General features: G+C 41.3%; 1 long non-coding RNA gene and 1 pseudogene across 2 annotated transcripts; one reads left to right on the forward strand and one right to left on the reverse strand.

Annotated features, from left to right (window-relative positions):
- Positions 1-9,268: 9,268 nt before the first annotated feature.
- On the reverse strand, positions 9,269-16,774 carry LOC308160078. Its single transcript, XR_013937504.1, has 3 exons — positions 16,636-16,774; positions 9,670-9,808; positions 9,269-9,581 (listed from the first exon to the last, which is right to left on the reverse strand). It is a non-coding gene; the product is annotated as an uncharacterized lncRNA (long non-coding RNA).
- LOC308160074 (ecto-ADP-ribosyltransferase 4-like) lies at positions 15,725-17,356 on the forward strand (annotated as a pseudogene). The gene is made up of 3 exons (XR_013938034.1): positions 15,725-15,773; positions 16,250-16,344; positions 16,600-17,356. The product of XR_013938034.1 is annotated as an ecto-ADP-ribosyltransferase 4-like (transcript).
- Positions 17,357-17,557: the final 201 nt, after the last annotated feature.

A 17,557-nucleotide genomic window follows, 5' to 3' on the forward strand; every position in this document is an offset into this window, starting at 1 on the left:
GTGTAAACAGTATTTTTTTTGTTTCCCGGTGTGAGAAAATCTGAAACCACTCTAATGTTAGTAACTAACTACACTACAACTACCCTCCAAAAATAAGTCCACTCATTTGAAACTATTTGACAGAAACAGTGAAAACAATGAATTGGATCATGCTGAAAATATGATTTACTGTAACTTGATTTTGATCTTGATTCCATCAAATTATTTACAGAAAAATGCCTTGTTTACATGAATTAACTAAATATCCGTTGTTAATCAGTGATGCCACTGAAAAGCTAGCAATTCGATGGCACAGGTGGAGTATTTCACCTAGAGGAGTGTGTTTACCATCTCTTCTGGCTGACATACTATGAGCACTGTCTATGGGAACTGTCCTCAGGGATACTGATTCAATCTGGGGATTTCCAGTGACGCTTGGAATGAGACCAAATTTAGACCTGACACCTGTGTAACTGAGGTAATGATGAACTCACTCATCAAGTTGAATTGCTAGCGTTTCAGCCGTGTTCCATGAAGAGAGGTATGCAGTGATGGTGATACAGGAAGTTAAATACAGAATTTGCTACATGATTTTAGAATTAGATCAGGAGGCTCGATTCATGGCATCAGACAACACAACTACTGGAAAATGCAACATTGTGTTTTCCAGTTTACAAAGAACAGCTCACCACTTTCTTCTGATTCTCACACTTTCCTCTCTCCGTTAAGAGAAGTGTGAGACGTTCTACACCTCAATAACCACTGTGTTGCTTCTTCTCACACCCTGTCAAGACACGTTGCAGCACTTTCTATCTCACTTGTTCTTCTGGTCTGACCAAACCATGACCTATAAACTAAACATGTCCTGTTCCCCCAACCGCATTGTATCTTGCTCTCGCTTCATGACAGAGAGACACTGCCCACCTTTCAAATTATCTTCAAAGCATTTCCTATTTAGAACAGTCTCTCATAGTCTCCAACTCGTGGGTTGAATGTTAAGATCTACTGGGACTGAGTTCTGCGATTCTACTAGCCTTGAATTCCATACAAAGGTCAAATGGTCAAATACCTGATGCGATGACTCGAGTCTACGTGTTGCTAACTATGCATGTGAACATTATACATCAACGGTAAACTCTGTGATAACCTGGTCACAATCATGTTGTGCTGTTTTAACAGAAAATGAGAATAGTATCAACAAAATAACCAATTTAACAGTTTCAAACCAACACACATTACAGTTTTTCCCAATTGCTAAAACACAAAAGCCAATTCTCTAAACCAAATGACCAGTTCTCTAAACACATTTATTAAAACTAGCCCCCATTTGCCAAAACCATAAACACATTTCACATGAAGACACAATTCACAAAACACAATCCTCCTTTTCTCATAAATCTAAACACATTTTGTCTTGCTAAAACACAAGTTGCAAAAAACTCAGCTCACATTTTCAAATTAAAGCTCACGTGATGCAAAATGCTTGCCACAGTCAGCAAAATTTGAACACAATGAACACACCTGACTTCATTCATTAAACATAACGACTCAAAATGTAAGACACTTGTTGCAAATGATTGTGGTGTGTGTGTGTGTGTGTGTGTGTGTGTGTGTGTGTGTGTGTGTGGTATAGTTCCATAAAAATAAAAATAAACATCACACCCTGAACATTGTTTTCAGTGAGTATTGTTGTGTGTAATGGATCCTCTGTAGTGTTTGCATTGAGTTGTGATACAGTACAGTAGTGTACATGTTACGGTACATGTGGGAATATGGTACATGTGGGAAAACTAGGGTTAGGGTTAGGTGCTAGGGTGCTAGAGTTAAGGTTAGGGTTAGGATTAGGGGTAGGGTTAGGGTTAGGGTTAAGGTTAGGATTAGGGTTAGACATGCCAGCATGTGAATGAATGAATGAATGAATGAATGGTCTTTATTGTCATTACTGTAATACAGTACAGGTACCGTACAACGAAATTTAGGAGGGGGGGGGGGCTCCCCTGGTGCTTGGAAAAAAGACTAAAAACAAGAGAGCCAAGGGTAAAACAAAAAAGAGAAAAAGAGCTAGTTGACAAAAATAAAGGCTATGTACACTACTATACAATAAAACAATGTGCTGTACACTATGCTATGCTATAAATATCCTAACTTTTTCCTATATCTGAACCTTATGTAAACATGGGTTATCATATTGCACATAATACTTGTTGCACATTCATTAAAGTGTCGCAGTAGCAGATTTAGAATGTTCACAGTTACAGTAATGTACCAAGTCACCTTAGCACCTAACCCTAACCCTAGTTTTCCCACATGTACCGTATTCCCACATGTACCGTAACATACATACTGTATTTTCTGTAGATTTACATACTGTTCATATGAAACACACAAATCTATGAATGCCCAATACTCTACAGTGATATATTCTGAGAACAGATACTGTAAGGTTTCTAAAAATGTGCTTTGGCAGTTGTGAAAAAAAAGAACATTCTCACACACTGAACATTGTGTTTTCAGTTGTTTTGTTGTAGTCTGTAATGATGAGTATAGTGTTTACATTTTTGCAGGCTTTGAGCAGCTGTTTTGGTGTGAAAGTTTGAGTTTTGAAGAGAGAAGGTGTGGTTTTGTTTATGTAGCTTTAGAAAAGTGTGTTGTGTTTAGAGTTTTGGGAAAATGGAGGAAAGTTTTGGGAAATGTGTTTTAGCAATTGAGAAAAACTGTAACGTGCGTCAAGGACAACACGCCATCACAGGCCCATCACAGGCCTAACCCAAAACTCAAAGAATATCTCGCTGTCCCTCTCCTTAAATATCATTCCCAACAAAGGACAAGGTGTGAGATACACTACAAACACAAGGAATTGACAGGAGGCAATGGTGTGATTTCTTCAGGACGTCCACTAGACTAATTCGTCTGTAAATAGTTAGACACATTGAAATCAAGGCTGGTCAAAGCAGCGTGTGTGCGTGACGGAACTTCACGTCTTCCCTATTGGAAGCGTTTCTGTTGCGGCTGGACTGCAGAGCTGCTACAGCCAAGTTTGCCTTCTATAATGGCCATCAATAATATAATGTTTAATTTCACTAAATTATAAATGTGTTCTGGGATCAGTCTCTGTTGTCATCCATCCTTAACCTGTTAACATGGGCGCCAACATGAAACTCACACGCGCCGCTGAGGTGGACGCAAGACGTGTGTTTTGGCCGTTAGATTGTGAGAAGGGGAGCAGTACTGTTGACCGGCAGCGTGCCGCCAGTTACAGTGGTGCCATGACCCCAGATCCACAGTTAAGATGGTACCATGACCCCCAGATCCACAGTTAAGATGGTACCATGACCCCAGATCCACAGTTAAGATGGTACCATGACCCCAGATCCACAGTTAAGATGGTACCATGACCCCAGATCCACAGTTAAGATGGTACCTGTGGGGAACATGGCGCGTCCTGGCCTGCAGACTCGTTATCCAACTGGTCTATTTAACCTGTGTGTGTTTGTTCCCGTCATTCAGTGAGAAGAAGGAAGCTATGGATTAAACGATCCGTTGAAGAGAGAAGCCCGATATTTTCACAATATGGAGGATGAATGTGGACCTCTGTCAGTTGCCCAACATTCAAATGAGAAACAAATAATATGTAAATGAGTCTCCACAGAGTAGTCATGTTTTTGATTACTCAAATTGTTTGGAGAATGAGTCACATACTGTATGTTGTACATGTTAATTGTTGTTTTTACAGCAAATGCCTCTCCTCCTCTCTTTAAATACTTGGGTGTACACTCAAACAGGACATTGAAGAGGATGTCTCTGTAACAGGAGGGATATGAACGCTATCTGCAGAGTAACAGTCCATCAAAGATTTTTTTATTTTTATTTTTTTAAGTAGAGTACTCTCACATAAACCATATTGAAGTATTTGGAAATAAAAACAATATATCGTCACCTTCTTAAAATAATGGCTTCCATCACTTTTGAGGATGTTTTTGCCTAAATATAATATACTCTATATTTGGTTCAGTTTATTCTGTTTTTCTCAAAACTTGAAAATATGACTTACGCCATTATTTTAAGAAGGTGACGATATATAAGTTACATTTACTATTATACAACAAGTTGCTGGGCTATAATGCATTATGCATCTTGACTAATACCTAGAAATATTGTATGTTATAGCCTAGTAGCAACCAGCCCTACTACAATAGTAACTAATGAGGCTAGGGAGCAACCAAATATAGGCCTACTATATATAGGCCTAGTTAGTAGTATATACTAGTTAGTATTAATGCTACTGTATATAGTTAGTAGTATATACTAGTTAGTATTAATGCTACTGTATATAGTTAGTAGTATATACTAGTTACTATTAATGCTACTGTATATAGTTAGTAGTATATACTAGTTAGTATTAATGCTACTGTATATAGTTAGTAGTGTATACTAGTTAGTATTAATGCTACTGTATATAGTTAGTAGTATATACTAGTTAGTATTAATGCTACTGTATATAGTTAGTAGTATATACTAGTTAGTATTAATGCTACTGTATATAGTTAGTAGTATATACTAATATACTATGAATGCTTCTGTATAAGCTGCACCATTGAACAAAGAAAAGACGCACGTACCAACAAAACAGAGCAGAATCCACTTCAGTCTTCTACGTCGAAAAAACATCTCATCCTGTAAACACTCCTACTAATATTAATAATGAATCATGAGATAAATTAACAGGATTCCCATTATGCAACAATACAGCTTGTCTCTTCATCTACATTTCATTCGCCGTCTCTCTGCTGGGGGTAGGGCAATGTTAACAAAAACACCAATCAAAACAATCTGAACTCTTCGGTCACCGGTACAGAGGACAGGAGAAACTCGCCTACCTGTGTCTCCCTCTGGTGGACTTTGGGTCTTGGAAAAGCGTGTATATGTATACATCTCATACTTGTGTGGTTGGCAGCATGTGAATGAATGAATGAATGAATGAATGAATGAATGAATGAATGAATGAATGAATGAATGAATGAATGGTCTTTATTGTCATTGCTATAGTACAGGTACCAAACAACGAAATTTAGGAGGGGTGGCTCCCCTGGTGCTAGGAAAGAAAAAAGAAACAAAAACAAAAAAACAAGAAGGGAAGGAGCTGGTTTACATAAATAAAGGCTATGTACACTATCCACTATACTATACTGTACAGATAGACGACTAGGGTTGATTGCACATAGTGTTATTGCACATTCATTTAAAGTGTCGCAGTTTGCAGGCTTGAAATGTACATATTTGTGCCTCAGCACTACACCTGATTTTTTCAGTCCAGCAGCTGCCATCAATCCGTCCAGACTGTCCAGGGCCCAGAACCTAGGTCTTTGCTGTGTTCAGGGCCTGGATGGCCCTGGGGTAGAAGCTGTGCTTCAGTCTGTTTGTCCTTGCGGCCATGGTCCTGTACCGCCTTTTCGAGGGCAGCCGGGCAAAGTGTTCGTACCCAGGGTGGGTTGGGTCGCTGGAGATCTTGGAGGCCTTCCTGAGACAGCGTGTGTTGTACAGCTCTTCCAGAGAGGGGAGGGGGGCGCCGGTGATCTTCTGGGCTGTTCTCACGACTCTCTGTAGCGCATTTCTCTCCGCGGTTGTGCAGCTGGAGAACCAGTTGCAGATGCCGTAGGTGAGGATGCTCTCCACTGCGCCGCGGTAGTAGGCCACACCAGTATCTCCTGCTTGTTGTGTTCCTTCCTGAGGACTCTCAGGAAGTAGAGCCTCTGTTGTGCCTTCTTGATGGTGGCTGCTGTGTTGTTCTTCCAGGACAGGTCATCCTGTATGTGCACCCCCAGGAATCGGAGGGCTGAGACCAGTGGCGGACTGGCCACCGGGCATGCCTGGCAAATGCCAGGAGGGCCGCGAGACTCTGGGCCGCTCAGAATGTATTTTTTTTTTTTTATATATACTGTATATATATATATTATTTGTAATTTTGTCTCTGGTGATTTTCATTGAAAATAACTTATTTCAGCAGACCGCGGCCCAAAACATATTATATTGGCCCGGGTCGTCCACGCAGTTCTGCGCGGATGCCCGGGCCGCGAATTTGCGGAACCTAGGATGGTAGGGGATGGTAGAGCAATACCGCTACCTGATTGGTTGGCGAAGCACTCGTGAAGAGCCCCCTCATTGGCTGGCGAGTCTACCATCTAATTAGCCAGACTCCTTGCTATAAGCTAGCAATATTGGACTTTGGTACGCCCTCCCCCTTGACCTGAGAGAACAATTGTTGTTCCTTCAGAAAAAAAAAATAAGCGGCAACTAAAGACACATCTTTTTAGACAGGCCGGCAGTCAATTTTAGCCTTCTTATTGTTCCTGTTTATGTTTTGTTTATGTTGCCCCCTTTGTGTTTTTAATCATTGATGTTTCAAATTTGCACTTTAAAAAAAAAAAAAAATCTTGTATGTAAAGCACCCTGTGCATCTGTGCTGGGAAGTGTGCTATAGAAATAAAGTTTTACTTACTTACTTACTTACGTACTATTGTTGAGTTTCTTTTTAAGAATAGAAGGAACAGAAACTCTTGTTCCCTCTCCCTCTCTCCCTCCCTCGTTCTCACTCGTCCCCCCCCCTCTCTCTCTCTCTCTCGTTCTCACTCGTCCCCCCCCCCCCCCCCTCTCTCTCTCTCTCTCTCTCTCTCTCTCTCTCTCGTTCTCACTCGTTCCCCCCCTCTCTCTCTCTCTCTCTCTCTCTCTCTCTCTCTCTCTGTCATACTGTACATAATATTTGAATCCGAGGGTCAGTCAGACACCAGTGACACAGACCACAGACAGTAGACAGACACAGAACAACAAACAGTGAGTGAGTGTAATGTTGGGCATGTGTGGGCGTCAGATGTAATAATAATAATAATAATAATAATAACTTTTATTTGTATATCACTTTTCCTGCAAACGTTGCTGCTCAGGTCAGTGCACACACGGCCAAACAGTAGGTGCGTCACAGAAGGGCAGAAAGCGAATATGTCCACCACGTTGCTTTGACCCATCCCATTTTTTCAAATCATTGCAGGGATGAAGGAGAAGAGAGGAAGAGGAAGCTAACTTATTGAGACAAACAAAGTGAATGGGTGTTTGTATCTGTTAGCACACCGACATCTAACACAGTGGAATTCTGTTTATTTCAGTTCTGTCCTGTCTTCATGTTAGACTAAGAGCCTGGATACAAGGGGGTCATCCCTATGTTCCCCGGGTCCTATGTTCCCCGGTTTCTTAGCAAAAAAAAAAAAGGGTTCTATGTTCCCCTCTTCCGAAAAAGGGTTCTATGTTCCCCGCTTCCGAAAAAGGGTTCTATGTTCCCCGCTTCCGTATATTCCCCGCCTGCCGTTGTGTCAAGCGACCCCAGGTGTCGTTATGTAGTACTGCATGTTTTTTTTTTGTTTTTATTTTATTTTATTAAACAACATACACAAATACATAATTATACTGTGGATTACTATGTGTACAACATTATTATATGAACAAAATGATTATATGTACAAAACCTTTTGTAGGTAGGACACTATTGGACCTCGGCCCAAATCTAGTACTGAACCTGACCCCCCATGCTAAACCATTTGGAAGTACAGTATACTAGGACTCCAATTCAGACACACTGGGGGGCTGTCACAAATCTACTAACTCTATATCAATTTATATATATATTTTTTTTTATTATGTTTCCAAAGATTCAAACATTCACCCCCCCCCCCCCCACCCACCATTGTGCGGCAACGCACAACGACAACACAAAAAAAAAAAAAAAAAAGAAGACAAAACACACATGCCTACATACACACACACACACACACACACACACACACACACACACACACACATACATTCATTAGGGATGCGCTATGATATTAACAGCAATTCACATCACCGTGCATCCCTACAAGAAACACTGTCCATCAAACAATATGAATGAATGAATGAATGAATGAATGAATGGTCTTTATTGTCATTGCTATAGTACAGGTACCAAACAACGAAATTTAGGAGGGGTGGCTCCCCTGGTGCTAGGAAAGAAAAAAAAACTAAAAAAAACAAGAAGGGAAGGAGCTGGTTTACATAAATAAAGGCTATGTACACTATCCACTATACTATACTGTACAGATAGACGACTAGTGTTGTCATATTGCACATAGTGTTATTGCACATTCATTTAAAGTGTCGCAGTTTGCAGGCTTGAAATGTACATATTTGTGCCTCAGCACTACAGTACCTGAAGCTGCCCTTCTTGCCATAACATCTATATGTGGTTGCCATATTCCTGACTCTTATGTCTTATATTATAGTATATTATAGTATATTTTATCTAATGGAATGTAGCTAGAGATTTCATTTAACCAATGTGATATTGTAGGAGAGTAATCGGATTTCCAATGGATTGCAATACACTTCTTTGCAGCAATCAAAGCAAGATCAATATATATATTTTTTAATTCATTCCAAGGATCCATATTGATTGTGCCTAAAAGACACAAGCGAGATGATTTTGCAATGTGAATATTTAAACATAATGCTATCGTGTCAATTACAAAGTTCCAAAATGTTAACAACAAATTACATGACCAAAACATATGGTAAAACTCCCCTTTTTGTTTTTTGCAGCGCCAGCACAAAAAGGACATTTCAATTCGTTTTGCAGGTGTATAATAAGTTCTATGCAAAATGTTAAAAAGAAGGAGTTTGTGCCTCATATTGTAAGAACATTTATGAACTTTAAGACAAAAGAAAGACCAGTCCTCTTTACTTATATCCATGTCTAAATCCTTTTCCCATTTACACCTCGTAGCATCTGTACTTGTAGACAAGCATTCAAGCAGAGATAAATAAACTTGAGAAATACATTTAGAACTTTGAACCTCCTTATTGATAAGGTCTTCTATTTTGGAGGGCTTGGGTTCTTCAAGAGTGCCTTGAGTTGTCTGTATCATATGGCGGATTTGAAAAAATCGAAATAAATGTGTGGAAGATAAATTATATTTTGACTTTAACAAACGTCGAATTCTGACGTGAGATCGCATCCAAACGTCGAATTCCGACGTGACATTTGCATCCAAACGTCGAATTCCGACGTGACATTGGGGTAGCTCGTTCTGATAGCGCAGGGGTGCGCCTGTTATGTCCCTATTTAAAATACAAATAAATAAATAAACAAGAATGTGTCCCCCAACATTCCCCTCCACCACAGAGAGACTAAACTGTCCTTCTGAAAGAGACTACACTGACATCCTCCATCCCAGACAGACTACAATGACCACCATCACAGTGTGACATGGGAGAGTTACTCCATATGAGAGTGGAGAAACCTATTCTTCAGGTAGCATGTGTTCCTGATGTTGTGGACTACTCTTTTATCAACAATTTCACAGTATTGCCCATTGGTGGCAGTTGACTTCATACCTATCCCAACAAGTTGGCGTGGTTCCCAAACACATTTATGATGTAGGAACAGGAGGGTGTCAGTGATGGCTGAGGGTGCAAGAGAAGCTTTGCTCCCTCCTTGTACTCTTCACAGCCTGTCAGGGGATCTTCTCTGTGGAGTGGCAGGAACACGGTCCCTTCAAACAGGAGCTGTGGATTCTCTGAAAATAAAAGACATCAAGTATTAAGGTAGGCTATAGATTCCCATCAATATTTTTTATACAAGGTCTTTCAGTAAGACTATTTTACCTGACATGGTAGCCCATATGCCTGTGATTTTCACCGGTTGCCTGTGGTTCCTGTCTTCACCAAGTAGGGTTGGGTTGAGTTGAGTTGGGTTGGGGTTGTCTTCACAAATGACCCAACTCTGATAGTCTTTATATCAAATCTGAGAATGAAATTCAGTATGCTAATTATAAAAGGGGTATGCTATTGATAATATGAATGAATGAATGAATGAATGAATGAATGGTCTTTATTGTCATTAATATAGTACTGGTTTACATAAATTAAGGCTATGTACACTATCCACTATACTATACTGTACAAATAAAACACTGTGCTGTACTCTATGCTATGCTATACCTATTCTAACATTTCCTATTCTCGGCAACCTTATGTACCCTAGGGTTGTCATATTGCACATAGTGTTATTGCACATTCATTTAAAGTGTCGCAGTTTGCAGGCTTGAAATGTACATATCATTGTAGCATGATATGCTAAATGTAGCATATCATTTAGATTGTTTTTAATTTATTGTTTTAGATAATTCATTATTTTAAAATATTATTTTCTTTAGATAAACAACTAAAATTAAAAATCTAAATTAGATGCTATTGATACTGCATAGAAACACATTGATATAATATACTTGTATGTTTCAGGGGACAATGTTGCACTCTGATATTTAGTGTGTCTCTGTTGCGCCCTTCTACTCCGAGTCACCAGAGGGCGTAACACCCCCTATCAATTGTTTTAAGCTCAATTGTAATTGAGCTTGAGTTACAAGACTTCCTCACATACCGGTATGTTCGTAACACATGCGTAGTGACAATGGCTCAAATAATTACTGGAGACCGAGGGGGGAAAATATTAGTTCTGGATAATTTTAGGTACCACAAACACCGCACAAATTTACAGAATATTCGGTGGCGGTGTTGGAGAGAAGACTGCCGGACAGTTCTGGTTACAAACATCTTTGATGTAGAGGGGGTCAATCCCAACATAGAAGTTCGGGAGGTCTACGAACATGTGCATGCCCCCGATACACAAATGGTGAACAATGCGCAATTTCGCCAAGTGATTACTGGAGAGGTGGTGAGAGAACCCACAGTACCAATCAAACGCATTTACAATGTTGAGTGCGTAGGTCTACAGCGGGGCCGTCCCATCCAGCGTGGAGGTCGGGGGCGACCTCCTCAAAGATTCTCCTCAGTTAGGTCTGTTATGGCCAGAGCCAGAGCTGCAGTAATCCCTCCCATCCCAGCTACCGTTGATGATGTAAGGATCGACGGTCAATGGGCTGAGACATGGGCCAGAGACCACTTCCTCCTGCACCAAGACAGTGAGTGGGGCATAGCAGTGTTTTCCACAGAGGACAACCTGAGACAGCTGCGACACTGCAGGACATTATACATGGATGCTACATTCAAGTCGTGCCCACGCCCATACAACCAAGTATTTACTATACTCGGGGACATTCATGGCTTCGTTGTCCCCCTTGTACATGTCCTCATGGAGCAACGTACAATTGGACACTACCGACAAGTGTTCCAGTGTGTCAAAACGTCAGTCAGGAGAATCACCCACCACAGTTGGCGTCCGCGTAAAGTCATCTGTGACTTTGAGCAAGCGCTGAAAACTGCTCTTGAAACGGAGTTGCCACAAGCCAGAATCGGAGGATGCTACTTCCATTTCAACCAAGCCTTGTGGAAGAGGGTACAGGCACTTGGATTGGCTGGTCCATTCCGTCATGACCATCCACTGGCAGCAGTCATCCGCAAGGTTTGTTGTGTTCTGTCTGCACTGCTGTCTGTCCTGTGTTGTTTTGTTTGCATTGCATTTAGAAATGCTCTTACTGTAACGCCAAATCAAATTCCTATATGTGTATGCTTAATGTGTATGCATAAATGGCAATAAACGTTATCTCATCTCTCATCTCATCTCATCTCATCTCATCTCATCTCAAGGTGATGGCCTTAGGACACCTGCCTCTGCCTCTGGTCCAGATCAATTTTGATCTTCTCCTCAACCACAGAAACACCAGGCGTGCCCTGAGGAACCACCCTGAGTTACAAGACTTCCTCGCGTATGTTCGTAACACATATGTCCATCCTGGAGCGGCCTTCCCACCAGCGATGTGGAATGTGTTCGAAAGAAACATGGAGCAAAGGACCAATAACCAAGTTGAATGTAAGTGTAACAATGACAGATCTGAACAAAAAATATATAATTTCATCTAATAACTAAATCTGAAGTATTAAGTTAATTATTTTATATTGTTAATATAATATTGTCTGCTAATTATGGGTTAATTCATTCTTATCCTATCACCTCTGGGCCTGTGCGTATATCGAGTATAGGTTTAACTATGAGCCGAAACAAAAATTAACGAAACATCAAACACAGCAGAGGACAGGAGGGCTCTTTAAACAGGTGGACGAGTTGCCACGTACAGGCGCGCTAATGATGATGGACATAACATCAGTCCAATCATGGGCGGGCACCGTGATTGAGAAAGGATTAAGGCGCGCTAATGATGATGGACGTAACATCAGTCCAATCATGGGCGGGCACCGTGATTGAGAAAGGATTAAGAAAGGATTTAAAATTGTGAAAGGAGGAGACACAGAGGGGAAAATGTTCAATGTCAAAATGTTCATGCCAAACTAATAACATTTAGGGCCTGATTTACTAAGATCCCAAATAACGAATACTAATTGAAGTTCACACACAGGGGAAGTTGAGATACACTTGTTTTCGGCTATACTTCAAATAAGGCCCGCTATCTTCTACATTGGAAAGATCAACAATCCTCACTGCACACCGTTAGTAGATCAGCTTGCAGATGTAGAACCAGTTTGCACATTAATAGGCCATTAATAGGCTAATAAGTTATAATTCTGTATTTTTGTTCTAGCTTATCATCGTACTCTGAACGATGCTGTCCAAGTGCGCCATCCTTCACTTTGGAAATTCCTTCGGCACCTGAAGGATCAGCAAACGCTTGCAGAGGATAAGCTGGGGATGGCAGACAGAGGCCACGCTCCCCCAACAAGGAGACGGAAGTGGAGGGAGTTGGAGGCCCGTCTACTGAGGCTGAAAGGACAGTACATGCAGGGCCTCAGACATCTGGCTTCGTACTGGAGGGCTGTCAGCCGTAGCGTCCGTATGGGCTAGATTTCCAAATTTATTTTGATAGCACTTTGGCCTATGTTGTTGTTATTATTATTGTTATTGGCCTAATTGTGTTATTGTTATTATTATTATTATTATTATTGTTATTGTTATTATTATGTTATTGTTATTGTTATTGGCCTAAATATTGTTATTGTTATTATGTTTGTTGCTGTTTGTTGCTGTACCTGACTACTAAAACACTAGAGTGAAAGAGACTACATCTCTGTATGCCAGGATCCCCCGAGGATTTGATGTGTGAAAGAGGATGTGTCACACTCTATGTGCTACGGAAACTGGCTAGTTACTTAGGGATTATATTATGGGATATGTGACACTGTAACCTAGAGACACACTGCGCTGTTACGTGACGTCCTGCCAATGGGATCTACAGTATTGTCTCATAGGTTGGCATTTTGATGCTTGGTCTTGGAAACAAACACCATGTTTGCACAAACATAGTTTTTTTGTTGTTGTTGTTGGTTGCAATAAAAGCCTATATTTTGGATTGGTATCTCTACTGTATTTATTTGATTCCGTTTGACCAAAATATAGAAAAAATATTTCTTTAATCCATGCATACAATTGCAAATGTTGGGCCGCTATACCCACACGTTTAGCTGTGTTGCTCATTCCACAAATGCATGATCCTTACAAGTCATACCTCGTTGTAAAAGTGACTAATCAGGCTTTCTCCATGATCTCCATGATCACAATAGCATGCTGAACACTCTAAAAATTGAATGGAGTCTCAGTCATGTACCGTTAACGAGATATAATACGAAAAGCATATTTTTCAATGTCGCTCAAAACCGCACAGCAGGCCCGTCGCTTATGGACGAATATCTCAGGGTCACAATGGGTTATAATTCCAAACTAAATTTCTCCATGATCACAATAGCATGCTAAACAAACTGAACTTTGAATGGAGTCATAGTCATGTACCGTTAACGAGATATAATACGAAAAGCATATTTTTCAATGTCGCTCAAAACCGCACAGCAGGGTTTTCGATTTCGAAGACGTCACTCACTGTGCTACGGAAACTGGCTAGTTACTTAGGGATTATATTATGGGATATGTGACACTGTAACCTAGAGACACACTGCGCTGTTACGTGACGTCCTGCCAATGGGATGTACAGTATTGTCTCATAGGTTGGCATTTTGATGCTTGGTCTTGGAAACAAACACCATGTTTGCACAAACATAGTTTTTTGTTGTTGTTGTTGTTGGTTGCAATAAAAGCCTATATTTTGGATTGATATCTCTACTGTATTTATTTGATTTCGTTTGACAAAAATATAGAAAAAATATTTAATAATGTGTATATATATATATATATATATATATATATATCACTGGTGTTCTTTTAGGAATATAAGATGTTCAATTCCATCTCGAAAATGATCTATCTAGGGAGTTATATAAAATGCTGAGACAATACTATGACATTCATTGTGTTCTTCATTATTTCCAAGTCATCTTAAGTAGGGTTGGGTATCGTTTGGGTTTTATCCGGTACCGGTACCTAACCGATACTTTAAAAACGGTACCGGTACCAAAACGGTACTTAATTCGGTACTTTTGATTTTTTAAAATGACATATATATATATATATATAATAATAACACGGTCGACAACATTAAACAGCTTTTCACTTTTTTATTGCTGAGGCACAATATTATTAGTTAAATATACACTCAAATTAAAATAAATGAAAATAAAACTCCTGCTGACTGAGGCACAATATACATATATATATATATATATATATATATAATATTACAGTTAAATATACACTCAAATAACAAATAAAACTCCCACCTCAGCAATTATTTTGCAAAAAGATCAGCATATTTGCCTTCTCTGGCAAAATACGACACCTCTCTTGACTTTTTTATTGTCATTTTGACTTTTTTTTTGTTTTGACATAATTGTCTAATGGCACAGATTTATAAACATAAAGTAAACAAATATTGTTTTCACGTCACTTTACCTGAAACTGAACGACACAGCGCGGAGCGAATTCCCTGGTAAAACTTTTCTCTCCCCCCGCTGTCAACGGGAGTCGTCAACCAGGAAGCGGTGCTGAGAGAGCAAGACACGAATCTACCGGCATTTGACTGCCGCTGGACTGAGGAACACCATAGGCACAGCACATCGCCATAATAGCGATAAAGTGCGAAGGATTTTAAGCATTTTGAGCACTTCGCGTTGTTTTCGTCGAGTCGGGTGAAATGCAGCCACACTTTAGAACGCTGCTTCATTAGGGCCTTCGGCATTCTCGGTGACCTCGTAGCTAGGCTAGCTAGCGAAATTCGATAATATTATTATGATTATGATGATGATAATAATAATAATAATAATAATACAATAATACAATCACTAACTATATTACTACACTTACTATAAACTCACTCTTCTTAAGTTCTCAACACAACTGCTCACCTCACTACCACGACACGCACTGATTGGAAATTTAACAGGCGATGTCACGTCACGACTCAAGTCACGTGTGGTTGACTGTTGCATGACACCGGACACAAAAGTACCGAAATGAGGTACCGAAATCTCCTTTGCGATTCGGTACGGGTACATACCGAATGTAAAGTAACCGGTACCTACCGGTACCGATTTTCGGTACCCAACCCTAATCTTAAGACCCCAACAAAAAAACAAAAAAACAAAAAAAAGAGTCAAACTCTCATGCAGTACCACATAACGACACATGGGGTCGCTTGACACAACGGCAGGCGGGGAACATAGGACCCTTTTTCGGAAGCGGGGAACATAGAACCCTTTTTCGGAAGCGGGGAACATAGAACCCTTTTTCGGAAGTGGGGAACCGGGGAACATAGGACCCGGGGAACATAGGACCCGGGGAACATAGGCATGCTCCCGATACAAGACAAGCTGCCGTGACCCGGCCTGAACCGAGAACGGACAGAGATCTGGTGAGGAAACACACACGTAGACAGACAGACAGACAGACAGACACACACACCCACACACACACACCCACACACATACACATACACATAGCGGATGACCTCATGTCCTCTCATTCTTTTTCAATGATCGTTGTGGATTTAAATATTCCATTAGTTCAGTAATTGTCACATTTTAACATTGATTCGGTTAAATCATTTCATTAATCTTCTAGGAAATTACATATCATGACTTCCAACAATACAATTATAGGCCTACAGCACATCATACTATATGCCCATATGAGATCATTCTTATCGCTCCTGTCTGTTTGCTACAGAAACGAGCACACAGATCAAACACACAGATCACGGTTGCCTCACAGATCAAGGTTCACCCAAGGTTAGGTTACCCAGGTTCCCCTTATCGAGGTGAATTAGCAATTATTATCTTTAGAACCACAGTCTCTTTACAACTGTCAAACTCCTATTATTATTTCCAGAGGTGCTTTGCTGTCAACCTGCACTGATGATGGAATACCTGAAAGGAGTGCTGTTGCTCTTGGTAACCGTAATCGCCGTGGCCACCACAGAGGACGTAGGTATCCCTATCTGAGCTAAACTTCATAGTCATCTCAAGACCACCTGCAAAGTTGTACGACTGCAATGTTTACTGCCTCTAGCAAGGCCTATTAGCTTATATATTTATATTTTGCAATTGAAAAGAAAAGACGAATAGAAGTATACATTCTTGTCTGCTCCAGTGGTTGAACAAAAACATAATAAATTAAAAAAGCAGCTGTCCTCTGCACTGCAGCGCCTGAATGATTCTAACTGTAGGTGTCCTATGCAGCTGGACCTGGAGACCAGCTCGGTGGATGACCAGTACCTGACGTGCCGCGACTGGATGATGCAGAACATCACTGTAGGCAACTTGCTGGACAGGGAGAAAATGGCCGACGGCTCCTTTGCTGCCGCCTGGGACCAGGCCATACGTTCCTGCAACGCGACCATCACCAACCTGACCACTCTCCATGTGACGGCGCTGGCCCTCTACACTGGCCGCAACCAAACCTTCGCCGGCATCTTTGACCAGGACACCCACTACCTGGGCCCCGACGCCCACGCCTACTGCCAGTACTTCCAGTCCAAGTCCCTCCACTTCCTGCTTACGGACGCGCTGCGCATCCTGAGGAGGCGGGAGGAGGCGGGAGGAGGCGGAGGGTAAGCACTGCCTTCTGGTGCACGCCAGGAGCGGGCACGCCGACCTGAGGGCGGAGTTGGGGGCGCGGGTACGCGTGGGCAGCTTCCTCCTGGCCTCCGCGCGGCGCTACAGCAGTTTAATGGACATGACCATCAGGACGTGCCACGGGGTCGTGCTGCCCCCCCTCCTCTCACGCTACTGCGGCTCCTCCTCGGCCCTCAGAGTGCTGGTGCCGCCCTACGAGGTGTTCCGGGTGGTGGTGGTGAAGAAGGGCCAGAGGCACGTCTACCTGGAGTCTATCGGCACCCAGAGCAACCTGCACTGTGCTATGAGGGGCGACACATGAGCGGAGAGAGGTTTGGAGATGCTGTGTGAGCTGCTGTGTGTGCAAATCACTTTGGTGAAACCGGTGCACGAATAAAGTTTCTTTGCATAACTGATTGGTCAGATTGAATCATTGATTGAGAGAGAGAGAGAGAGAGAGAGAGAGAGAGAGATCAGCTGTGTCTTCACATACTATAGAGCCCCTCTGCTGTGGAATAGTCTGCCAACCCTGTCAGTCATAAGAGCTCTACCTCACCTGTAAGTATCTCATATTATGTACTTA

Source organism: Nansenia antarctica (assembly GCF_963989245.1).
Source record: "Nansenia antarctica genome assembly, chromosome: 6".
NCBI classification, from domain to species: Eukaryota; Metazoa; Chordata; class Actinopteri; order Argentiniformes; family Microstomatidae; genus Nansenia; species Nansenia antarctica.